Raw genomic sequence first — 27,312 nt, forward strand, 5'->3', positions numbered from 1 at the left:
CAGTTTCAACATATATTTAATTTATTTACTAAAGTGTTTTGTTCAACAAAGTGTTAATTATTTCTTAAAATCAGAAAGAAAAAAAAATAGATATAGATTATAAAAACTACACGTTTGACTCAATTATGTTAAAAACCTATAACTGTGATTCATTCTAAGAAATGTTGTAAATCAGATTAATTTTATGACATCTTGCATACAAAATTCAGTATCATTTGAATTTTCGTATTGAAAGTCCTATACGCTTTAAAATTTAATACAATATAAACTTTTTTCTTTATGATTCAGTTGCAACATATTTTGCATAACCAACTGTAATAAGTTGTATTTATGCTTTCAACATCTGATCCATAGCGTATTGAAGGGTAGACGTGGAAATCTCACCATACTGATAGTAAGACCTCATTTATTTTAAAAAAATCCAAAATAATTTTGATTAATAGCATACAAATTTTTAGCTATCAATAAGCTCGAACACATGAATGCCAATGTTTTTTTCCCCATCTGTTATAAATAAACTAACGGTAAGATAGTTATAATCACGTAGTTATATGCAGTAAGAGCTTAAATCTATTAAAATGCTGTTATGACTTTAACAAGAAATTTTGACATTTTTTTAAAAATTTTATTTACTTTTTTTTAACAAATTTTTCATAGGAATTGTTTCAATACCCTTCTTAAAATGTTAATGCCTACCTATTTGAGTTATTAGTTCAGTTTACCCATTAGGTGCGAATAATTACTCTCATTTCAGGAACCTTATTTTTAGTCCTTTTTTTTAAATATTATTTAATAGCTGAGTTTTGAAGCAAAGAAGCAATCAATCGCGTCTATTATTTTTATTAATAAAAATATTTTTAAAAATACAAAACTGAGTGATGGCGATTAATTAAAAAAAAAATTGCCTACTTAGTATTGGTGGGGAAAATGTAACACTGAACTTTAGTTTAAAATTCTTTACATCATTACAAATGAAGATAGGTTAACATTCGTGTATCAAATAACACTTTTCATCTTAGTCCTGATCCAAAGTTTGCTAGAGATCCTCTTTATTTTTGTTAATCTTGTTCTATAATTAGGCTTATTATCGCTTTCAATTTCTATTTTTATAATTATTATCGCTTTCAATTTCTATTTTTATAATTATTATCGCTTTCAATTTCTGTGACATTAATCTCAATATTTAATCAATTATTGATTAACGTTTTGATGCAAAACTTTTAAGACTCATAAATATTTAATTCTAGTCTTCTAACTCTCCAATGATAAAGGCGGTCAAAAAATATTATAGTAAATATACATCCCATATTCAATAAACAGAAATGGAAGCGTTTTGTCAAAATCGAAAGTATACCGTGTTTAATTTTTGCTACCATTTTTGACAGTTTATGAGATTTTTGTAGCGATTCTTTGCAGTGGTAGCAATATAGTAATTAGTATAAATCAGGAATTATTTTAACGATGCTAACACTTAATATTTTTAATGGATATTATAAAAAAATTTTATGTGGGGACAAAATCATTATAAACCAACTTTGTTAACCCTTTATTTGCCAAATTATTAAAAAAATTACCAAAGTTCTGTGAAACTTTTTAGTCTAACTGAATAATATATATTTTACATTTGGAAACAATTTTTTTTATTTTTTATGTATTCATTATTATTTTATAATTTTTCATCGATGAATCATTATAATGTTTTATTTATGACCCAACACTACATTATAAAAGTTTAATTGAAGTTAAATAATTAATACTTTGTTTTATATCGAGTTGAAAATGTTAATGAATCAATAGAAAAAAAAATTAAATACTTAATTGCAAAATTGAGTTTAAGAATTTTCTTGCAAGCTGAGAATTCAGGAAGCATGGCTAGTTCCACTGGGATATTCTGTACCGTTTCAATGCAAGATGGAAATAATATTACTGTGACCTAAAAATCTCGTCGGTATAAAAATAGGGTTAATAGGGTTGAAAATAAGGGGATATAGAAACATTAGCATTTAAATATTTTTTATAGCCTTAAAAATAAAAATAAAATGTTTCCGAAAAATCAGGAGATTCGGCATCTAGTTAATCGTCGCCAATTTATGCAACTTATGAGCCTATGAAGTCCAACCGGCATTTTCTTCAAATTCCTTGTGCAAAAGTTTATTTTTTAAAAAAAGTACTTAATTTATTGAATTATTAAAAGATAAAAAAGCTTTTCTTAAAAAACAACGGGACAAAACAAAGCATTATTTTCCTAGGGAAAGACATTCTTCTAGAGTTCGATATCTACCTTTTCAATCTTTAAGATCAAAATGCAAACCTAAATTTAGATTCCGATATTTATCTCTGAATCTCTTCCCCAGTGTTGTAATTAAAATCAGTTTTGAAATTTCTAAAATTCAAAGTAACCCGAAGAATAAAAAATAATTATAGTACCCTGTTTCCAAATCTTTGGTGACTTTTTTCTCCAACCTTGCCTGTTATCTCTGCTTCTTATTAAAATTCCCGTGGGAAAACTGACCATATTGGTGCTAAAAAGGTTGACCTTTCTTCAGATAAAACCTTACAAATTGCTTGGTTTTGATGTATTTTTTTTCTTCTTCACTTTTCTCACCATTTAAAAGGGATATTTTATTGCTTTGGTCTTTTCACTGGAAAAATGTGCAATTTTCCCCCCATCTGAACTTGAGGACTAATTTGTAGCTTTGGGGGTGCTCTCTTCACCTTCATGGGTGGTCGGAACACACATTTGTTTCGGGGGAGTATCTGGAGTTTACAAGCAATTTGTTCCCTTTTTGTGGTCATCCTTATCTTACAATAGCATGTTTTGGTTTCTATACTGGGTATTCGATATCCCTTCCCACGATTTTTGGGATTCGAAGTTCTTTCATGGAATTTCACGCCAATTATGAGCGTAAACCACACGAGTATTTATTACAAAACGAATATATTGCAAATCTAATCGCCTGTCAAATGTTCCAAACCAAACCTGCTAATTGGATGTTTCACAAAATTCCAGCAAAACCTGTCGATTTTATGCTTTTTAAAAGGATTTTTCCTGGGTGGCATAGAAATATGAGTTTTTAATTGAACTTTGAAATAAAAGTTTAATCCAAGAATTGGGAGCTTCTTTCAGTGGTTTTTATTTATTTTATTTTATTAATAATGGACGCATCTATGAAAAGTTTTAAAACAAAAAAACTTAATGTCTCATATTCAGACTACTATTATTTTGTAGTCTGAAAATGAAACATTGAGTTTATTTATTTTAAACATTTCATAGCTGCTTTCATTTAAAGAAAAAAATAAAGAAAACTAAACAATAAGCTATTAAATCAATATTTATCATTAATTTATTAAACATTGACTCTTAAAATTTTAATATTCAGAGTATTGTATAGTTGCTAGGGGTGACAGAGCTATATCTCGAAAGCAAACAGTTGTACAGTTTTTTTAAAAAAAATTTTTTTAATAATTTCCCGACATTTTAACAAGGACTTTTAATATTTAAAATAATTACAGAATCTAATTTATTAAATCATTAATCAAGAAACAAAGCGTACATTTAAGTAAATGTGCGTCATGTGGAAGCTATAAGAACATAATGCAATCATATCTGCTGAATATATTTAGACTTAAATAAGAAGGTTTTTACCAATGATATACGTAGACAGTCACAGTTAATTTGTAACATGTATTCATTGCTAGAGTTGTTTGAATGATTATGAGAAAAAAAAAACCAAAGATGAGGTGCTGTTAATTGTCTCAGCTGATCACTAGTGTCATCCATTGTAAATACTTCTGATAAGCAATTTTTGCAGCTATCGTATGATAGATTGTATGTAAAATATTGTAAGAATGATTTTGTACAAATGTAATAAAGTTATTTGAATTTTTACTTATTGTATATTATTTGTTATTTACACGCACATTGAATAAGTTAGACTAACGTTGGGTCAGAACTGTTGTTTCCAACTTAGGGGTGATTGCCCTCAAATGTACGCTTTCTCTGCTCAAAGAATCGATAAATTCTCATGGGGTAAAAGAAAATAAATAAAATGTCCTCAGTATGTAAAAGAAAATATAAAGCATTGATAAAAATCTAGCGAATATCGAAATTGAAAACTTGGAAGCCGATCGTTACTAGTCGAAATTACGAGAAAGAAACGATCGATATTTCGAATTACCATTACGATATGAATAACTATAAGTGAAGATCGAAATTAGGAGTTAAATAAATAAGGAACGTCTTCACTTACCTTGGGTTGAACAGCGATCTGTCTTCCAGTTCCTTTCGGAACAAAGAAATATGTTGAATATTTGCTTGAAAGGGGATCACGAACGAATATGACTTTCAAGCTTTAATTGAAAGTATAAGGCAGTCATAAAGATGAACAATCGAGTTTTCAAATTTTAATTATCAACGTTTTCAGTTTTTCCAGATTTCAGTCAAAAAAATAAATATTTACTCCTGTTTTAATTATTTTCCTTCAAATATCTGTTCTTTTTTGTCGGGGAAAAAAAGACGTAAATGAGCTGCATTGTCATTTTTTGCTTGATTCAGTATTATCGATGCTTATTAGTGACTCACTCATGATCAAAAAGAAAAGCGGGGCGATGAACGGAAATCAACATCTAGAAGGGAGTGATGGCCAAAAAAGGTAATAAACCACTTGGTAAGAATGTGTTAGGCTGTTTAGTATTATAATTTTTGCAAAGCACTGAAATTATTATTTTTGTTTACATAGCGTTTGCCGCTGATTTTCAAGAATGCGAAGTTAGATATATTGGTTCAACCTTGAATCATATAAGAAATAAAAAAAAGTTAAACAACTGAAATGATAGTAAGAATTAAACATATTAAAAAAATATAGAAAATGAAAAAATAAAAAAGAGTTAAACTCTCGGATGCCAGATATTTTTCCAATGAATATTTAACGACTAAACTTAACGCAGTAAATTTCATTCTTTATAAATAATAGAAAAATTTCTGAAATCATTCAACAGAAGCAAATTTTTTATTCTGTATTAGCTTTGAAGCTACGAATTTCGAAATTCATAAAATTTCATTTCCTAAAAATATTAAATTTCTTTCCTGTAAATATGACTTTCTTCAAGCAGAATTATTCTGCATGAATAAACTTATTATATAAGGCCAACAAATAGGAAGATGTTTTTTTTTTTGGTAGGCAGAAAAAAAAGCACTAGGAAAAAGACTATCTTAAAAAAAGCACCAGATATCACTTCTTAGGGTATAAATTAATATTTTATTATTTAAGCATGAAATCTCCTTGTAATTGCGTTCTTTCATAAATACTTTCATTTCAATTAATACTTGTACAATGGAAAATTTAAACAAAAAAAAACTAATGTATTAACACTTTTTAAAAATGAAAATTTAATTTAAAATTATAATTAGCTGGGAAAATTTCTTTTCTTTATTGTATTTTTAAAATTAATATTTCCGACGAAACGCTATTATTGCATCTCAGCTGAGATTTAATATTAATTTATAAAAGTTTATAAAATTAAAATCAAATTCGACTTAAATAAAAAAAAAATATTTTTCTGAAAAAAATTATATTTAAAATTCACTTGTTATTGAATTTTTTTTAATGTTCGCTTGTTAATTATAAATTAATGCTTATTGAACCTTAACATTAATTAAAAAAAATGTTAAGATTATTTATTTCAGAGGACATTTTTGGGTCAAAATCAATTCCAATTTGATTATTATTTACTCTTCTTAATATCAACTGTAGTTTTAATAATAAATTTTATTACTTGTTCATACTTACCCTAATACTTGCTTCTGATCTGAAAATGCACGTATTTCGATCATAAGGTCATACCATGTTCATTAAACGATCACTAAATTTATATCTCATTAAACAATTAAACAGTTATAAATATTATCAAATTCTTCAGATCAAAAGTGAACAATTAATTTATTGAGTTTTTTTTTAGGCATAATACATATCTTTTCTGGCGCTTTTTACTATTGTTTTATTTTCCGTGATATGATTGTTTTAGAAGTAGAATAAGTCATGAATCTTAACTCCTTATTAATAATAAAAAAAATTTAATTAATAAGATATTGGCATAATTTTTTTTTACTGTTTGTTGCGAATTTATTGGTTTAAATCAAGATAATTTAAATAAATAAAAGGAAGGAAAAAACAAACAGACTAAACACGTAATGAAAATCGAAATTTTTAATGAAATGGATTGAAGAAGAGCATTAATTTCATATGGAAATTATTGAAAGATCCAAATACAATTAAAAAAAAGGTTTTGTAAAAGAAGAAAAAATTTTAAGCCTGATAACTGGTTTCTTTCTACCTNAATGAAAATCGAAATTTTTAATGAAATGGATTGAAGAAGAGCATTAATTTCATATGGAAATTATTGAAAGATCTAAATACAATTAAAAAAAAGGTTTTGTAAAAGAAAAAAAATTTTTAAGCCTGATAACTGGTTTCTTTCTACCTGATTTTGTGATCTTGTCCTTATAAAATCTTTAAAAATAATAGCTAAAAGGCATCTTCTCAAGATTTCGTTCAATTCATAATTAGAATGTATAACTGCCACAAAACACTAAACGCCAACAAGACTGAGCTGAAGAAACTAAATCTTTTCAAAAAGCAGACGATATTGAAAATATTTCCTAACGTTCTTTAATTTTCATAGAAATGCACCGTTTATTTATCATTCTGATGGTTTTAAAGTTTTAACTGTGACAGAAGATTTTATAAATTTCGTATAAGTAAATGGATTATTAAAATACATTTTTTTTTATCTATTTAAAGAAATAAGAATATGTGATTTTCAATAAAAACACTAAGCAAAATGTTCTTATATGAAAGCACTAAGCATATAGACGTCCGAAAAATTTAAAAATGCAGACCATATTTAAAACATTTCGCGGTCAACTTTGTTTCACTTGTAGCTCTGATGATATTTATAGCAGACGATTTTATATATGAATATCCTTTCAGTGAATGTGTTATAAAGAATCATGATAACTTGTTTATTCACAAAAACTGAAGCGTTATGATAGAAAATTTAAATCATGGTTTTAAAGTACATTTTTTTCTTAAATTTGAAACATTTTTAAATGAAATAAATGACATTATTCTACGCATTTCTTTCATGGGAGTTATGTGAAGTAAACATTGATAAGTCATGAAGGTGAGTAATAATAAATTTGTAAATTTTTCTTCTTCAGAATTTTCTAAACTTTTTCCAATAGAACTATCACAGTAGAAATAAATGACGGTTTTGTTGATATTTTTATTTTGGTGGTTTGCCTAAACATCTTTACTTCATGGTATATATTTTTTGATTTTTTTCTTCTCGAACTTAGATTGTAATGAGGAAAAACAGAATTTACAACTCAATAATATCAAAGGTTCTAAGTTACGTAAAATTTGAAAATTAATTTTAATATAATTTTCATGATAAATATGAATGATATTTTTTATTGAAATCGTAACATATACCTTGAATATCATTTATTTATGTAATGCTTACAATTACATCTTTAGATTTGTATTATATAAAGATACAGCTCCTCGAATATTTTTTAGTCTTAAAAATGATGCCCGGATTTCTAAGCCCTTTTCCCTCGATATCTTCTCAATTACTTCTTAATGTTAAACTAACAATTAAACAATGCTTATATATACTTTCAGTTTCTACAATATTCTTAAATACAGCTCTTACATTACTTGTGAAGGAAAAACTTATTGCAAAATCAATTGAAATTCACGTTTTCATTGTTTTTTTATTAACTTTTAAAATAAATTAAAATATTACTGAAAAAGTTCTTCGTTTTTAATCAGTTTATAAAAGAATAAAGACAAAATAATAACAGCGTAATTACCCTTAAAATATTTATAATGATAAGATCTGTATTTTATGAAAAGAAATTTAAAATGCAGCGATATCTTAACCAAAATGTATTAAAATTTTTTTACTGCTTTCATAGTTATTATTTGAATTTCCTTCCTCATTGCCTTCCTTTGTTTAATGAAAACGCTTTTTATTTTATTCATTTTTATTTGTTTAAAATTCCTAATTATAGGAGAGCTAAGAATTAAATAAAAATGTATTAAAGTATTTTGCATCATATTTTTAAATACATTACACTGGAAAAGTAATTTGAATACATTCATATCTTGTTTTCTGCTTATTAACTTATTGTAATTATTTAGCACTATAATAATAATAAAAAAAATAATAAAACATTAGCTTTAATGGTGGTTTATTCTTTATGCAACCTCAAAATTTTTATGACTTATGGTTTAATAACACAAGGTTAGCTAACTAGAATAATTAATTAGAAAATGACATTTCTTTTAAAATAAAAATTAAATTTGATAATAATTGTAGGATTACAATTATAGAAGAATTGTATACTTTGAATTTGTCTTTAAAATCTACGAAATAACATTCACAACAATTATATCAACATTTAGTAATCGTTATTTAAATGACGGAGAAAGAATGTTTATCTCAAATAGTTTCCTGATAATGAACATTTTGACGTACAATTGACGTTTTATTTTTTAACAATAATCGTGAAGGTCAGGTAGGCCTCCGTGGCGCAATTGGCTAGCGCGTTCGGCTGTTAACCGAAAGGTTGGTGGTTCGAGCCCACCCGGGGGCGAAATTTTTCTTTTAGAAATAAAAGTTCATTCTTTCATCTCGAATCTTTTTTTTAACGTTATCATACATGTACGTTTTTATATACAGTTGTTATGAATTCAAGTTTTGAAAAGAAAAAATAATTCAGAAAAAAAGTCATTTATATTTTTAAATATTAGAATTTGAACAGTTTATTGATTCATACTCTTATTTTTGACTAGTTGATCAAAGCTATTATTCGCAATATTTTTATTTAAAACAGTAATTATTTTAAGGCTACACAGAGAGTCAAAATCTGTTTGAAAATTTGCTTTGAATATGAATTAATATAAAAATTTATTTATTTCCCACTGTAAGAACTCAGTTTGAAATTAGAAATTTCAAAAAATTAACTTTTGCATTAAATGATAATTACTTATACATTAATAATTAATTGTAAAAAATATATTTTATACATTATTTTTTAATTACATATAGTGATCGACGAAATTGTACTTTCTTCTGAATTTATAAAATTTCGTCTAAAAATTAAAAGTAAGAATAATTTATGTTACAATTTCGACTTCATATTTGATACAATTATTATTTAGGTAAAAAAATAATAATAAATAAATAAAAATATTGGCTTTTGAACGTAAGGTATTGCAAAACATATAGATGTGTACGCTAATAAATGAAATAAACTAAATCTGTTACTTTTTAACATAAATAAATCAATTCAATCAAGTCCATTTTTAAAAATAAACAAACTACTAGTTCAGTTTAAAATGAACTTAAGTTTAAATTCAAACTCTTAAGAATATACATAAAATGCAGTTTAAATAAATTAAATTATTCTTCAAATTTCAAGTCTGTAGAAATCATTTATTCTGCCTTTTATAAGATTTTTAATTGCTAGAATGATGAAAACCACACAGAGAATTTATTAAAATAAATATAAATTCCGTAGCGTTACAATTAACAGAAACGTAAGGCGAGTTTTCAAATAATTTTATTTCAAAATTTAATTAACAACCCCTAAAGTAGGAAAATATAAATTCCCAACCGCGAGCAAACTATTATGTCCTTTAAAAAATATTTATAGATTGTTTGAGCCAAAACTCAAACATATTTTTCGATTTAATATTCCTTCAGCTCCATAATTGTCTCTTGTTAATTGTCAATATCTCTCAGTTTTTCTATTTTTTTTTTATACCGATAAGAAGCCTTAAATAAATTTATTGCTTTTGTAAGCAAGTTATATTCGAAGTGTAAAAATTTTGAATACTATAATTTTATTAAATATGAAAGATAGAAAAAAGAAATTGCACCTATACATAAACATAAAAAGTTAGGATGAACTGGAAAATCATAAAATTCCACCATTTGGCAGGTTTTCTTGCTATTAGTTGAGTATGTTCATCGCCTTCTGCTTTGGACGACTGGATTAGATTGGAATACTGGGGAACAAATATTTTCTTGCAATTATGTAAATACTTGATCTTTCCTGATTCGGGTTTGCGGATTTCAATTCTGGAATTAGCTTTGCTACTAAAGCTACAGACTTTTTTTTTTTATAAAAAGGACAATTTTGGTCTATTTTTTTTGCTTTTGTCAAAAAGTAAAAATTTCAAATCGCTGTAATATATAACAAGAGTAGCGTAAATGGTACGGATAAACTCATAGAGGAGTTAGAGCACATCACCAGAATTAAAATTGCAGGAACCCATGCTCGTAAACGTCATCGTAGGTGGCTAGAAAAGCTTCCTTATTATGACCTGTTCAGAAGCACACGGAGAAACAATTCATAATAGTGAAGTGCCCCTAGTGGCGTATGACGACATTTCTTGACACTAGTTTCTATACAATTTTATTCCCGATGATGTGCCCTAGCTCCCCTGGAAGTTTGTTGCAAAATTTATGCAACCTCCTGTTTTATATACCGTTTTTAAACTTGTACATTTTGACAAAAAGTAGACTAAAAATGTCATTAAAAAAAACTATAACTTGAAAAGAGATATCGATTGCAGATTTGCAATCAACAAAGCATAAATATTCAAGATCCGCTCAAAAATCTAGAGCAACAATAAATTAAAAATAAAATAAAAAAAACACTTGAGTAATTTAAGGTTTTTCTCTCACTTATTCAGTCATAATATTGCAATACGTTATATTATTGAACATTATTTTATTAATTTTTAATGAAAATTTATTTACTTTATTATTATTAATTTATTTATTTTTAAAACGTCACGTTTTTGTCAGAAATAATCAGCATAAGAATAAATTATAGAGGAATATATTGTGTAGGAATACATTAACGGTATTCTTTTTCAAGAACTAGTTGCGAACATTTTATTCTTTTAAATAATTTTGCATAATTGTAAAGGAATGACGACTCACTTCTTCGATTTTTTTTGTTCCTTTGTTGGAAAGATATATGCTTTATGATGATTATAATTAAAAAGAAAATAGTTGAAAAATAATTTATTTAAAACTGGAAAACAAGATAATGTTGTAGGGATTTAATTATCGACGATGCCAACCTTCATCTATGAAAAGGTACCTGTTGATCGATCCTAATCCTAATCCTGTAGTTTGGCCGAGGTGCCTGAGGCCATAGGGCCCTTTACCTCTTCATCATGTGTTGCAGATCCTTCTGGTGTAACCTTGAGGTCTTTGTTCCTAGAATTGAAATTAGAAAATTTCCCTGTTGATCGAATCAAGTTAACATGTCTTATATACTAGTAAACTGGTATTTAATATTTATAGTGGTAGTAACACCACAATGTAAGCGATTTCAATACAGCATTATAAAGTAAAAACGCTAGCAACGATTCTTGCGTTGTGTAAGTTTTTCTTTGAGCATTACATCGATGAGCTTGAGACAATAAACTAATAAACCACACTTTATAAAATAAAAAAAAAAAATAAAAAAATTACAGCAAGCTTTTCTATAACAAAATGTTTCTAGATAAGTATTTACAAGTTTACTCCAGATAACACCGCAGTACATAAAACATCTTACCAACGACATGGAAATTGTTTATTATTATATACCATTCTAAGAAACGTAATCTTAATTATTTCTTTTTAAAATATGGTTTATTATTACATTGTTTAGGCACTTCAATTCAAAATGTCGCTTAAGTTTTCAAATTAACACAACTACTATTTCCAATATAAACTGAAATTTCATCACAGGTATTTGCATAAGTAATTGCCAAAGAAAGTTTCATATCTATCCACTGCTTCTTTTCTTAAATAATCAGTTCGAAGGGTTTCCTATTTGTATCCACTGTTTCTTTTCTTAGTTAATCAGTCCGAAAAGTTTCCTATTTGGCAAATTAGTTATGCATTTATATCATTCGTACCGGTGTTGGCGAGAAATGATAAAATGAAAAAGATGAACCACATACCCGGAACCGAATCTGACCTTCATATTTGAGTATATAGGAGGGATGAGCAGAAAAACTGAAAAAGTGGGTGGTATGATATTTGTCAATGTCTCGAGTTTGTTTTGTGATGGATGGAATTTATGCAGACTCCCTCCTGAGAAGTTAAAAGAGGGGAGAGATTTTGTATCGTTTTTCTTACCACCCCCACAATGGTATGCTAGGAATTGTTTGGCGTGTGTGTTTCTTTTCCTTTTAAATTTTAAATATTACAATCCAACATGTAATAATTCATACCTTACAAACCTGAAATTTAGTAAAGGGAGCATATGGAGTTTCATAAAAAATACTCTTGATCATCGTGCAAAGCAAACCTCCGCGGAGCAAAAAGTTAACTGTTGACTGATAGGTTGTTTAAGACCAACCGGAAGCGATGTCTTTTTGCAATAAGGGAAACCTGAGGGGTGGTTCAGGGGATAGAGCGTTCGCCTTTCAATAAGGTGATCCGAGTTCAAATCCCAGCGTGGGCAAGTTGATTCGAATTCCCCATCTGCCTCGCACTGAGTACAGTGCAAGCGGAACATATCCTCAGTGGTAGACGGATCATGAGACAGAGTGCTCTTTTCGTCAAGCTACCAGTGAGAGGGTTTCGTGGTTTTCCTCTTCATGCAACGCAAATGCGGGTTAATTTCATCAGAAATTTCCCAATACATCTCAATAATTGATCCAGGAGATGTCTTCTGGATTGGGTTCAAAATTACAAGGCTAGTTGAGCATCAGTAGTCGTAAACCCGAAATTGGGTCCGCCCGGTTATAAAATATCGGCCTGCCTAGGGACCGAGGATGCGCAGTATCGGTCCCCGTTAAACTGTTCTACCGTAAAGTGCTCTTCGTCGAGCTTCCAAAGCAAGGGAGCCATCTCCTCTGCAGAGGATTAAAATTGCGATGGCACGTCTTCGGATCATCCACCGGGATGTTTTCCAGACCGTAAATAAAGTACCTATCTACCTGTAAATCGTCAATTAATTATCTTAAAACGTTAATTCAAAACGTTATTTTTTAGAGCTCGTCTCCGTGGCGCTATCATCTAGTTCGCTCGGCTGTTAGCCGAGAAATTGGTAGTTCCAGTGTACCGTGGTTGGTGTTTAATTATTTTTTATTCTTATATTTTTTTATTTACTTATTTATTTACTTATTTATTTACTTAATTTTTTTTTAATTAACAAGAAGCGATACCTGAGTACAAATGGCGGGGCTCGCAACGACCACATTGCTGACGTAAAATATCATCAGCGGTAGACGGATCAAGAGTTAAAGAGTCCCCTTGAATTCAGGCTGACTGTGTTGAGTTTTCGTGGATTTCCTCTTCATGTAACGCGAATGCAGGTTAGTTCCTTCAAAATGTTTCAAATGTTCGAACCTATTCTCGGAAATTATTTTTCGTTTTTCTGTCTTTTTTACATGAATTTTGAAATTATGATATTTTTAATACTTATTGCGGCACAGGAATTTAAAATTTGATCAATCACTTTTGATGAATTTTGAATTTGATTAATCACTTTTTGACGTGCTCAATTCGCGACTATGCCATCGCAAATCCACGTCCTTTTCTAACGTCGTTTTCTTGGCAGTTGTTGCAGTTATCTTTCTTCCAGTCTGGTAACTTCCACACTGTCATTGAAATCTTGATATTTTAAATACGAAATTATTACTCGTAATCGTATTTGGATTCGCGCATTTGAGTATTTAAACTTTCGTACGAGTGTAAATATTTAATATTTACCATTTAGTAATCGTTTCATTGCAATAAGTCACACAGAAATGATTATGTTCAATTCTCTAAATCATATTAAGTATTGCGATACCGCTTTAAAAAATACTTGTATGTACCCTGATTTTGCAAATAGTATTTTTTAGCACTAGCAAACTTAGTTACTGATTTTGAAAAATGAAATCATGCCCTGAAATCATGCCTGCATGTATGTCTCCCTGTATAGCAAAACTACAATCAAATTTCGAGCTTGTATTGTTATCGTATTCATTTCCTCAATGCACAGCTTCATCAGTAACGAATAAATTGAACCAATTTTCTATCTATTAATGAGGAAAGCAGCGCACCCAGAAATTATCAAACTCTGAGTGGTAAAATACAATAACATACTGTATTATAAATGATACAGGTTTTCCGCAATTGCTCTGGGCCCCACCTTATTTACAGACAGATTGCACAGACTATTGAGCCTAATCTATCATTGTCCTTTGCCAACTATGACTCTTTCAAAATTTTAGAGGTTGAGCCAGAGACATATGTAACTCCACCTACGTATAATAAGTTTTTATTTGAAGTATCTGAAGTTCATTTAATTTGCCTTCTTCTTTATTCTTTTACCTACACACCCTTACGTTATTAAAGATTTTGATTATTTTCATCACTATCAATCGGATTTTGAAATTATTTTTTAATTTTTTTTTCCACTTCGAATCCGGATGAAATAAAATAATCATTTTTAATAAATGACGGAATATAATTTCCCATGGATATCTAACTACATCGTAAAATGACCTAATCATTATTAGATAACGTGTGATCGTAGAGGCTTTAAGATATTAAAGTCTTTTACCATTAAATATTATAGAATATTGATAGTTAAAGTTAATGTTTTAAATAATAAATAGTAAAATTTCAATTTATTTTCATCAGTATCAATCGGATTTTGAAATTATTTTTTAAATTTTTTTTTCCACTTTGAATCCGGATCAAATAAAATAATAATTTTTAATAACTGACGGAATATAATTTCTAAATGGATATCTAGCTACATCGTAAAATGACCTAATCATTATTAGACAACGTGTGATCGTAGACACTTTTCGATATTAAGGTCTTTTACCATTAAATATTATAGAATATTGATAGTTAAAGTTAATGTTTCAAAAAACAAACAGTAAAGTTTCAGTTTATTTTATTTAATAATTTTTATTTTGAATAATATTTTTATTTCGAATATTTTTTTAAAAAAATTATATGATTCTGAAAACACCTTTATGAAATTCATATCGTAGCTCTTTTTCATTTTATGTGTTTCATGAAAGTAGGTCTTATTGTTCAAAAAATTATGCAAAATAAAAATAAAGATATAAAATATCATTTTTATTTTTTTTATTTTTTTTACTTTGAGTCTGAATTTAATAATATAATCCTTTTTAATAGCTGACGGAATGTAATTTTCATGTAATATAAACTACATCGTTAAAATTACATCATAAAATATTTGCATCATAATTAAAAGGCTTAGAACTCTTTTAATAACAAAATCTTTTTCTATTAAATATTATCGAGTATTGCTAGTTAAATTTAATGTGTTATAAAACAATAAGTAAAGTTTAAATTTTTTATTTATTTTATTTTATTTTGAATATCTTTATTTTGCATATTTTTATGTTACATTTATTTTACATTACATATATTTTATTTCACATTTTGAAAACACTTTTATGAAATACATATAGTAACACCTTTTTCATTTGATGAGTATCATAAAAGTATTTTAAAAACTAATTATTAGTATCTTACTTATCAATTGAGGTAAAAGTAAAATACAAATAAATAACATTTTACATATTTTTTTCCAAAAAACAAAACAAAAAAAAAACGTATAAATTCATGTTATGGTAAAAGATAAGGTAAGATAAATAAAAACACAAAATTTCATAATATTATCATAAACAGTTCGTAATGTATAAGATAGATAAAATTTTTGTAATGAATCTATTTTAATAGTTGATTTATAAAGCGTAAAAAATAATAATAATGATAAATTTTCTTAAAATAAATTTCGTGAAATAAGCTTAAATTATGCTTCAATTAATTAATTATTGATGCATTTTCGCATTTAATCCTAATGTTGATAATAACACAGTTCAAAAATTCTTCTCTTCTTTTTTATGCTAAGTTAAAACTATCACATTTTTATAAAAAAAAAAGTATTGACAGTTCTATAAAAGAACTTTGTCGTATTTCATTGTTTTATTTCTTGCTTCATACGAGCCCGGATAGCTCAGTCGGTAGAGCGTTAGGCTTTTAACCTAACGGTCCAGGGTTCGAGTCCCTGTTCGGGCGGTTGTATTTTTGATGGACAGTTATATTTCGAGTAAGAAAGAAAAGCGGTGCTTTTCCGTAGCATCGGCTTTTCTTTTTTACAATTAATATATTATATGCATAAAAAATTGTATATGCATAAATATGCCTTGTAAATTTTATGTCTTTTTGTGCGAAAAAATATGGTTATCGTTTGTCTCACAATAAATTTTATCTCTAAAATATTATTTAAATAACTAAATCTCGTTGTTTTATTTCTTGCTTTGTTTCACTTTCCCTGACTCGTCCAAACACTTATTACACAATTTATTCACTCGTTATGTTAAGAAAATATATTGTCGTATAACGCTTATAGAACATATTCGATACTGAATAATAACAAAAGACTCTCACTATAAAATGTTTTAATTCGTATTTACTAATTTGTATTTAGTTTTAAGTAGTATTTGCATTTTATTTGACTTTATTTAGCTTCAATTTTTTAGCTGCATACTAAAAAATTAAAAATATTAACTGCATGAATCCGAAATTATTTTCCTTATGAAATAAAAAGAATTTAATTAATCTATATTTTGTAGTTCATTATGGAATTATATTTTTTATGAATTTTTTAATAGAAACTTTAACTGAATATTTTATACTACAAATAAAGCATTTAAAACTAAATATATAAGAATATTTTACCTATCCTATTCCTAATTTGAAGGAAATAAACGATCCATATAAATTTTTAGTACAAAATCCAAATTGTAATAAATGCATAAAATAAACAGTAAATGAGTAAAATAAACTGTAAATGAGTAAAATAAACTGTAAATGAATAATATAAACAGTAAATAAATCCCATATCAGTCTATAGTTTGAAAGGAATAAAAAAAAAAAATAATGTCCTCAATTAACGCAAAAGTATAATTACTAGCAGAGCGTGGTTTCGATCCACGGACCTCTGGGTTATGGGCCCAGCACGCTTCCACTGCGCCACTCTGCTCGCTATGACATGTCGGGAAGTAGAATGAATTTAGTTCTACTTTCAATCAATCTAATAATTTAAAATATTAGAATAAGAAAAAAAGCGTGGAGTATAGTAAGCTTTCTAATATTTTTTTTGTTGTTGATAAAATCCTACTTCCGACAAATAAATTCAAACCTCTAGGGGGGAAAAAAATATTAAAAACTTTTCCCATTTGAGCTTCCTTTCAGTTTTTATCGTTCAACCGAGCCCGGATAGCTCAGTCGGTAGAGCGTTAGGCTTTTAACATAACGGTCCAGGGTTCGAGTCCCTGTTCGGGCGTATATATTTTTGATGCTTTTCCTTTTTACAATTACTATTATATTACATGCCTAATAAATTGTATATGTATGAATATGCCTAATAATTTGTATATCGTTCTGTGCGAAAAAATATGGTTATCGTCGGCCTCACTATAAATTTTATCTTTAAAATATATTTTTATTTATTAATTTTTTACAAGCTAATTATTTAAATAACTAAATCTCGTTGTCTCATTTCTTGCTTTCTTTCATTTTTTCTGACTCGTCTATTCACTTATTGCACAATTTATTCACTCGCTTTATTAAGAAAATATATTACCGCATAACGCTTATAGAGCATATTCGATTCTGAATAATAACAAAATCTCACTATAAAATGCTAATTCTCTCACGCCTTTTACTACTCTCAAAGAAAAGTAAAATAGTTTCATATTTCAGTATTTTTCAAGACTCATAATCTAACTAAAATTAGAAATGAGCAACTAAAAACGAAATAAAAAATTTTTTAATTATGTTTTTGTTATTAATGTGATAAAAACAGTAAATCTCAAATATGTTACAATAATTAAAAAATGGAAAAACAATGTCAAATGATGCATTTAATGTGAGTTTTCTTCCCTTTTTTTACTTTAATTTTTATTTTTATTTTAAACGGCTTTTTATGTACAAAGAAAGTTATTGAAAATAAAAGAAGTTTGAAATATGTATATAATGAATGTTCCGAAAAATATAAGATGATGCACATATTTCTAGTACGATAATTTTTTTAATCTTAAATCTCAATCTCACGTTTTGATTAAATTAATCTCTTGCAATCATAGTGATAATTATTCTTTGGGAAAAATAATTTTGGAATTTTTCTAATAAATAGGATCGCATTAAATTATTAATTGAATTTAAAATTTAATAAGAATTTAAAATTGAATTAAAATTTAATCAATCTGTTAGAGGGTTACTAAAATTACATTCATAATGAAAAAAAAATGTTCTGAAATAGTTTTGAAATCTATTTTTGCTAAATGATTTAAGTCATTTATAATTATCGACTTATCACCAGATGTTAGTAAAGGCGTAACAATTGAAAATTATCTATCATAAGTTGGTGTTGGAAAGCTATTAGTGAAATGTGCTTAAGATGAAGTTTAAGAAAATTAAGAAAGTTTTCTCTTCGATTTTAACTTGATATTTCAAGTTAATTACAGTTCTCACCTGGTGTTACCACTAGCTGAGAAAAAGGGTTAAAAATGCCTTTTATAAATTATTTGGCGAAGGATTCAGCGCCAAAGAATTTTCAGCTTCATTAGGTCTACAAAGGCGAAATATAAATGCCAGAATTTGAATGCCTTAAGTAGTTGGAAACTTTATACTAGCTAGATGATAGGGCTAAAAAAATTAACATTTGACAATAAACATTTAAAAAATTACAAAATTTTGTATAAATTTCTTTTCACCCATATGAAACACATAAAAACCTATAAAATTTTTTTCTCAATTTTGTAATATTTTTCTAATTTCAAACATTGCAATGAAAGAATACATTTTTAAAAATTAGAAGGCAAATGGTTTTTGTTATGAACTTAGAGTTTTGTTATGAAACTAGAAACTATGTAACTATTTTTGTTTCTTGACTATAAACATATTGTTACATCAAAATTAAAATTTATTTAAGTAAAAGATAAAAAATATTTTCATTTTAACAAAACAAGTTTAGTTTTAAAAAATTAACTAAAAAAACACAATAATTTTCCATTGTAACTTTATTTGCATACTTGTTTTTTAAATTTTTATTAAATGATTGGTTACTATAAAAAAGCGTTAAACATTTTTCGCTGTAGAAATTATTTAGTATTTGTGTAAAGAATTAATTCTTAATATTATTACAAAATTTTAAATTGTTACTTAATTTGTATAATAAAGTAACTATGTTAAATTTTGTTGTACTTAATGGCATATGTTGGTTAAAAGCAGTTTTATAAAAAGCTTATTATTTATCGTGTAATTATTGTAAAATGGTGACAAAATATATTTTTCATAAGGTTATCTAAAATAGGGCTATATAATACAGTTACTTTATAATGTAAAGGAACAATTATTTTTCCTTTACATTATAAAGTAGCTTCTATTTATTAAGCCTCTATTTATTTATTTATTCTTTAAGCCTCTATTTATTTATTTATTCTTTTTTTTAAAAATTATAATCGTAAACAAAGAAGGTGCAATAGCAGAGAATAATATTAGGAAGGGACAAATAATTTACGAGTAAATATCATCACAGCTTTCATTAATTTTATACTAATTATTGCCGATTGTATGTGGGTCATTCTGGTACATTTTTTGTGCAGTGCGTAAAATAAAAAAACGGACCACCCTGAATAATTTTTTTTCTAATGACTGAATATTCACGTTCTAAAACTCAAACTTAATAGTCTGAAGTATTTAATATCTCAAATATGTTTGAGCAGAACACAATTTAAGTTACAAAATCAGACACAACATACTTTCTCTGAATAAACATGACTTTTTTTTTACAATTTTCGATTTTTGACCCCCAAAATATAGGGGGCAGTCGCAATCTGGGAATTATAGTCCCATAGTTTGGTCCGAATTGCGGCCTAAATTTGGACCCATTAATGATAATTTTACTTTTAGCGTTTTTCGCAGTATCTCAAGAGAGTTTTAAGCGAATTAAAAAATTTGAAATCGGCTGAATAGTTTTTAAGAAGTTAAGAAATTAATTGCGAATTTATTTATTGAGAAATTAATTTCAAAAAAACGACTTTTTAAAATTTGATTTTTAAGAAACTGTGCCACCGATTTCATTCAAATTTTTTATTTTGTCACGTAAAATTATATTCTTTAAAATGATGTAAAAGCTGTATGTACTGCAATTCAAATATTTTTGACAATTATTAATTAAAACCATAAAAAATAATTAATATTTACTAAAAGTTGTTTTTTGCAGGAACTTATTTTTGGGTAAATGAATTTTGTAATTGTATGCAAAAAATTTTCAATTCACTCAAACAATTATCGAGATATGGTGAAATATGCCAAAAGTAAAATTAACATTAAGGTGTCCAAACAATGAACCACTCTCCGGACTAAATTATTGGGACCTTATTTCCCAGATTGCTGCTACCCTTTATATTTTTAAGCGCAAAAATCCGAAATCGTAGTAGTAAGTAGGTATGTTTATTTTTTGTCCCCTGATTTTTTAACTTAACCCCCTAAACCATTAAGATTGAGTCGAAGAGCGTAAAGTCTGATAATTAGATCAAAAGTTAATCAGGGTGGTCCGTCTTTTTTTTCTTTTTGGTGCACTGTACATGGCAAAAATAAAAACTATATAAATTTTAAAGTCTTTTAGTACACATCAACAAAAAATATCGCCTATACTCGAAATTACACCAAAGCAAGATTTTATATAAGCCAGATTAAAAAGTTGGTTCAAAAACAGTTCGATGTAAAATTACTCCATAACCATATTAAAATATAAATTTGCTGCAACTTAATTAAGTGCTAACTGGAACCGCGGTTCTGTCTGAGTTGCACCTCAGTATCGTGAAATCCAATTAAAGAAAGATTAATTTGCTCAAAAATATGGTTCAACTTGGTTAGTGATACTGTAGTGAATTTTAATAACATTATGGTTCAACAATCTCTTTCAACAACTCCTTTAACAAATTCCATCAACAACTTCAACCAAATTTTAGATTGCACAAGCGCTGTTTTGTGAGGAATATTCCATTAAATTAAGGTGTTGCTTTGTAAAATATTTAAATAAATTACAACAAATATCTATTTTTCATCCGTTTACGACAGAAAAAGGATATCTAGCTGAAAGTATTGTCAAAAAGATATAACAATATTTTAAATTTCTTTAAATAGTAAGTTGATTAATCTCTTTTATATATAAACAAAATTAATTAAAAAGAGATTTTGAAAAAAAAATGGAAAGTTAATTATCATAGGAGCAATAAACAAACGAAAAAAAAAATTATCCGCGTTTTGAAAATCACTGCATAATAAAATTATCATCATTATTTATCTAATGATAAATGATCTTGCTGTTGCATTATGTATTCATACTCAAGGAACAAAGAAGAACTGCCATTGCTAAAAGAATTAACCATAATGATGAAATGATTTTTTATTTTATTTTTATTGAGAAATATATTTTTCTATCTAGAAATTTTAATTTAAGCAAAAAAGGAAGAAAAATGTAGCAAAAATGAATTATGTATTTAATTAAGAAAGAATGTTTAATGATTAACACTTTCAGATTTTATTATGCAGAAATATTAATATCTATGTTGAGCAAATAAATATTATTGTCGATTTAATGTTATGATATTGATTATAAGAATTTTCCATAATAATTAATTTCAGAATGCTATTTTTTGAAATTTATTTATTAAGAAACAGATTTTGTACCAAGAAATTTTAATTTAATTTGTTAGAAAAGTTTATGACAGAAAGAAATTGTGATACTTATTTAATTAAAAAGAAATTTTTAATGATTCACGTTTTAAAATTTTACATAAAAAATTTCAAAGCTAGAGGATAATATTTATTATTTAACTAATGATTATTTAAATCAAAAATAAAGAAATATTTTTAAAGAAATTGCTTTTAATTATCTTGTTCAGCATATTAATTACCACGAGTAAAAAAATATGATAAATGGATAAATATATTTAATTCTTCTTTTCTTAAAATTCCTTTTGAACCTTTAATTTTTAAGGAGTATGAAAAGTGTTTTATACCAGCCCATGTTGAAATGGCAAATTTTGGTGCACTTTTCCCAAAAAGGATAAGTAAATTTCCAAAAGCAATTTTTTTTTCTTTCTGCCTTGTTTTACATGATATGGTTCCTATTCCATTCCTTTATTTATTTATTTATTCCTTTCTAAATTATTTATCCCTATCAAAGCAAGATAAATAAATCAAAAAAAGTTTTTAAAAATTTTTCCGTTATTTTTTGTGGAAAGGGTCATTTCAACATAGGTTGCGATTAAATATCCAATTAAACTGGAATAAGTTTTTTTCTCATAACATTTATACATTTTTCCAACTGTTATAAGCTAAAAATATGCTGTTATTATTATTATATTTTTGATTATAATAATTATAAAGAGTAAAGCTAAAAAGAAAAAGTGCTATTTATTTATTATTAAGTCATCACATAATATTACTATGCTATGCTACAATTTATAATGGAAATATTTACAGTTATTAAATGGTAGATAATTTATATCTATTTGAAAAATAAATTTTGTGTAAAGTTTTGGGAACTTTATGTAAAATTGTGTAACTTTTATGTAAAGCTGTGTTTGCGACTTTTTACGCTATTTCTAAATAATCTCATTGTGAAACAAACTGCAAACGAGCTCACATAGTTACTGAAAATGAAACAGGAATTTTAAAGTCAAGTAAGTGCATGAAAATGTGGACAACCCAACAAATTTTTAAATTTAAATTTTTTCTCAATTGAATCGAAAATTTAATCAGTGAAACCAAAACTGCATTAATACAACGAAAAAAAGATTATGATCTTTAAGGAAACAATAACGAGAGCGAAAAACTCGAGGGATTTGACATGTGAAGTGAGCAGGAGACAGAACACCGTAGTAAATTAAACCGTAAAAAAAAAAGAAACTAATATCAAAGGGACTAAAAAAAAAATTTCCTTCGTTTTTTTCATAAATAAAAAACACATCCAAGACGTATGAGTAAAGATTTCATTGAGAATTTAAAAAAAAAAAAGTCAAAAAAGTGATTATAGAATATTTACATTTTACAAAATGTGAGCAATATGGAATTATTATTTTAAGATTCCTCACTCTTACTACTACTAGTTTTAAAACTAACAAACATTTAGTTTTAATTATTTTGTTGCAATTAGTCTTGATTAATTCATGTATTATAGTCATAATTAGAATAATTAGCTGTTAATTATAGTTAGCAAAATAATCATTTCTCCTCAGTAAACATTGAAGTCACGAAATTTTTATTTATTTAAAATTAAGTTTTAATTCAGTAACCAATTCAAATAAAATAAATTTGAATTCCCAAACAATTATAATTACGGTTTCAGAATTTTGTTATTCAATTTTTCTTTAATAATTTACATCAACATTGGACGTAACTTTCTATTTGGAGAAAAGTTTTAAGAAATTCGAGATTCTTCACCTCGAATTGATGACCTGTTTTTTAAGTAACTAGGCCCTGATCACATTCATAGTACTGCAGTCCTTAAATCAGTCTCATAACAGTAATACTTATAATTTTACTTTATACGAGTTGCATCACTCACTAATACTTAAAAATATAATATAGATAAAATAGAATTTTAAAAAAAGGAAAAATCGAATCTTATGAGCAAAATGAGACAATTGTATTCACTTCCCATGGTGAAATGTTCTGGAGAAATACAAGCCCCATCCCGGGCTTTTGTGCCAATGATGATGATGAATATCTACTTAAATCATCCACTTATAGATGGATTGTTCTTTCACTTCGCTTGTGTTTATTTTGCAGGAACCACTGCAATTTTATAGCTTTGAAAACCAACCGAGCAATTTTTTTAAAACCTTTTTTTACATTTATTTCTAATTGCGTCGGCCTTATCGAAAAACTGTTGGTCAATGCAATAAAGCAGTAGACTAGTCTCGCATTTGTTCCGATCTGCCAGTATTTTACTTTATAAATGTTTCGTTTCTCCAAATACTTTAAATAATTAAAAAAATTCAATAGTCAATAATTAACTAATTCGTAGTAGATAAAAGAAATTTGCATGAAATAAAAAATTTGCTAAATTCTTCCTGATTTGAAGAAGCTCTCAAATTTAAGAATAAATTTACTTATACCTTTAACACAGAATCTAAATAAATAAAATAAAAATTTAAAAATAAATAAACCGCACATTAAAGTATGCAGACATGCAAGAAAATAAACAATGAACACTTGCACAAATTTTATTTCATTTAAATTTTCTACGTTTCGTTACAGGGTGAGAGTTCATGACCCCCCGTAAATCAATAGTCACACATTTAAAACATTATAGCACATTTATTTATGTATCTTCCAAAGAATAAAAAAAAAAAAAACCGTAAAATCAATAGAAATCTATACATCATCACGATTATAGTAAATATTAAAACATTAAGAGGACGTTTTTCATTTCAAAAATGGCAGACACCGTGGGGTTGTGATAGCTTCCCACTGTATGCGCCACTGTGAAGCATATTGGATCACAATAGGTGCCATGTTAAGACTCCTTTTCAAAGAGTGAGAAACAACTCGCCAAAAAATCGCTGTTTTGAGCCAACATTAGGGCGCACCCCATCTTCCCTTCCCCCCACGGAAAGGTAGGGGTTGGGGGGCTCATGGAAAGGCAAGCTCTCACCGGGTGTTCTAATGCCCGCCCAGAAACAATGGCAACTCTCAGTGGCAGAGCCAGCCCTGATTAATTAGATGTCCGCCACTAATTGTTCTCGTGGCTTTCTTATTTCTTTGGGTTACCGCCCATCCCTTGGCGGTTATTCTCTTTAAGTTTTCTTCTTATTTGCGTGGGTTGCGCAACTTACATTGCGCCGATGTGCTAACAAAGTGAAGAAGTTTGCTTCATCAAGGAAAAGAGATCATCTATAAAGTGAAAAATGTATACTTATATCAGAGATTTTTATAGTTTCTTTTTGCGAAGTTTCTTATATCTACATGTTTTTGGGTAAAAAAAGGGGTAAAAATTTTGTCCTCTTTTAACTGTTGCTAAACAGATAAATAGATAAAAAATAACCCATCCAATATTTAATTTCGCCCGACACACACCGGGTCTAACATATTTTTCTTACAATGAGAAATTATGAACTTGACATTTTTAATTTAGTTAAAATTTATTAATCTATTTCGTGAAACTGTATTAATTATTATAAATCTACAACTATTTTTTTTTTTTATTTTGAGTTTAAAGTAGCATAACAGCTTCCGATTTTTACTCCGTGAAGTCAGAATTCTAATTTTACGTAATTTTCTAATTTCTTATTAATTAACAGTAATTTTCATTTGTAAGTTTCCGGAGTTTGAAAAAACTCGTTCAAAGTTTTTAAATAATGGATATTAGATTGAATAAAAAACAAAAATAAATAAAATAAAATGAATAGTGAAATTTTTCTCTAAAAATCACTCGAATAATTCTTACTATTCAAAATTGTTTTAGGCAATGAAAAAAATTTGATAGCCTGAGGAAATGAGGAGTGTTTCTGCTAAGCACTATTCAACTTCTGTTTCCTCCGGCAATCAAACAAGTTTCATAAATGATTCGATAGATTTCTTTTGCTTTTTTATTATTTTTTTCGCACCTAAATATTAATTTCCTTTTATATGTTCAATATGGAGCAAAAAAATTGAGACTTACAAAAAAGTCTTTATTTAAGTAAATAAAACTAGAAATAAAAATTAAAATGCATTTCAAGATGCATTTATTAAAATGTACTTTCTTAATACAACATTATACTGATAAATCAGTAGTAAGTTCTTTCTCCTTTAGTTTTTTTTTAACCAATCGAAGCAGTCTTGGCGCAAATACAACGACAGACATAAGAGTGTCGAAAGTTATTTTGACCTATATTTTTACCAAGTCTTCATCTGATTCTTTAACTATTTTCAAGATTATTTTTCACTATTCTCTACGAATTTTCCTAAGGATAAACGGATTTTCCAATTTGAGACCAGGGAATGAGGAAGGCCACTTCAAAATATTTATTTCATTACAGTTAAGCTATTTTGTAGTTTGTCTTGAAGTGTAAAGACTTGTGTAAGAAAGAAAGTAAGACAAAAAGCCGTCAGGGTAAAGTGTTTCCATAGTGAAAACCAAGGCAGTAGCCAGGATATATAATTTTTTTTTTTTTTTGGNGGGGGGGGGGGTATGGTAAGAAGCAATGACGGTTTCAGACATGCAAAGTAGGGGAAAAACATTGTAACAAATATTGTTTATTCTGTTGTTTGAAAAAGTTAAACTCGTAATTAAAAAATATTCATGATAATTATTTTTCAATTTATATTACATAATAATTTTAATCAATTTGTAAACAAAGTTTACAAAGACATGCGACGGGGATTTGAAGGAAATTTTTCGATTACTTTTTTAGGACAAACCGGAATATCCCGAAATATGCTTAATAAAGTTAATAAAAGTAGTTAATAAAAGGTTTAATTCGACAGTTTTTGTTTTTCTTTTCACTGAGAGGCTCAAAGAAAGACTAAAAAGTTTGAATCCCAGAATTTCGGGGGGGGGGATTTGTCCCGACGGCCCCCCCCCCCTGGCTACGGGCCTGGTGGAAAGGAACTTTCGTTAATTGTTCAGTACTCCAATGATCATTTTTTCGCATTAAAAAATAATATTTTACTCTTATTATTTTATAGGAAAATGATGATAGGTCTTTAAGTTCCTGGTCTTCCTTCAACCTCTTCGTAACTCTTTCGGCGTGTTTTTCATACGAAAAATTGTAGCTCTGCTCAGGGCCTAATAAAGAAATGTTAGGGCCCATAAAAGTCAGGAACTTTAAACCAGGTCGGAACTTTCATCCAAATTTGATTGTCGTTTATTGGTGAAGTGCTTTTCAATTATTTTTAACATGAGTAAATTACGATAGATTAGTAACTTTGAGCTGATACCTATTACAATTTTCTTTAATTCATTATTCCATTGGACAATTCTAAGGGAAAGACCCAAAAAGAAATCTCTTGAAATATTAGGGAGACCCTAGAGCTAGGTCACTCAGGCCCATATATGGCAGTACTTTTACTTTCGTTACTTGCACCGCCGGTACAAGTAAAAAGTACGTACTTTTACTTGTACTTCGTTACTTTTTAAATTTAGTACTTTTACTTGTACTTTCGTTACTTTTTTAGGGAAAAAGTACAAGT

General features: G+C 27.5%; 4 non-coding genes across 4 annotated transcripts; 3 read left to right on the plus strand and 1 right to left on the minus strand.

The window, feature by feature from the left end:
• The first annotated feature begins 8,588 nt into the window (after nucleotides 1–8,588).
• Nucleotides 8,589–8,662, plus strand: TRNAN-GUU (transfer RNA asparagine (anticodon GUU)). Its single transcript has one exon. It is a non-coding gene; the product is annotated as a tRNA-Asn (tRNA).
• A 7,399-nt stretch (nucleotides 8,663–16,061) lies between these two features.
• TRNAK-UUU (transfer RNA lysine (anticodon UUU)) lies at nucleotides 16,062–16,134 on the plus strand. Its single transcript has one exon. It is a non-coding gene; the product is annotated as a tRNA-Lys (tRNA).
• An 895-nt stretch (nucleotides 16,135–17,029) lies between these two features.
• TRNAM-CAU (transfer RNA methionine (anticodon CAU)) lies at nucleotides 17,030–17,101 on the minus strand. The gene has a single exon. It is a non-coding gene; the product is annotated as a tRNA-Met (tRNA).
• Nucleotides 17,102–17,331: 230 nt separating this feature from the next.
• TRNAK-UUU (transfer RNA lysine (anticodon UUU)) lies at nucleotides 17,332–17,404 on the plus strand. Its single transcript has one exon. It is a non-coding gene; the product is annotated as a tRNA-Lys (tRNA).
• Nucleotides 17,405–27,312: the final 9,908 nt, after the last annotated feature.

The sequence above is a fragment of the Parasteatoda tepidariorum genome, chromosome 2 (assembly GCF_043381705.1).
Source record: "Parasteatoda tepidariorum isolate YZ-2023 chromosome 2, CAS_Ptep_4.0, whole genome shotgun sequence".
Classification (NCBI taxonomy): domain Eukaryota; kingdom Metazoa; phylum Arthropoda; class Arachnida; order Araneae; family Theridiidae; genus Parasteatoda; species Parasteatoda tepidariorum.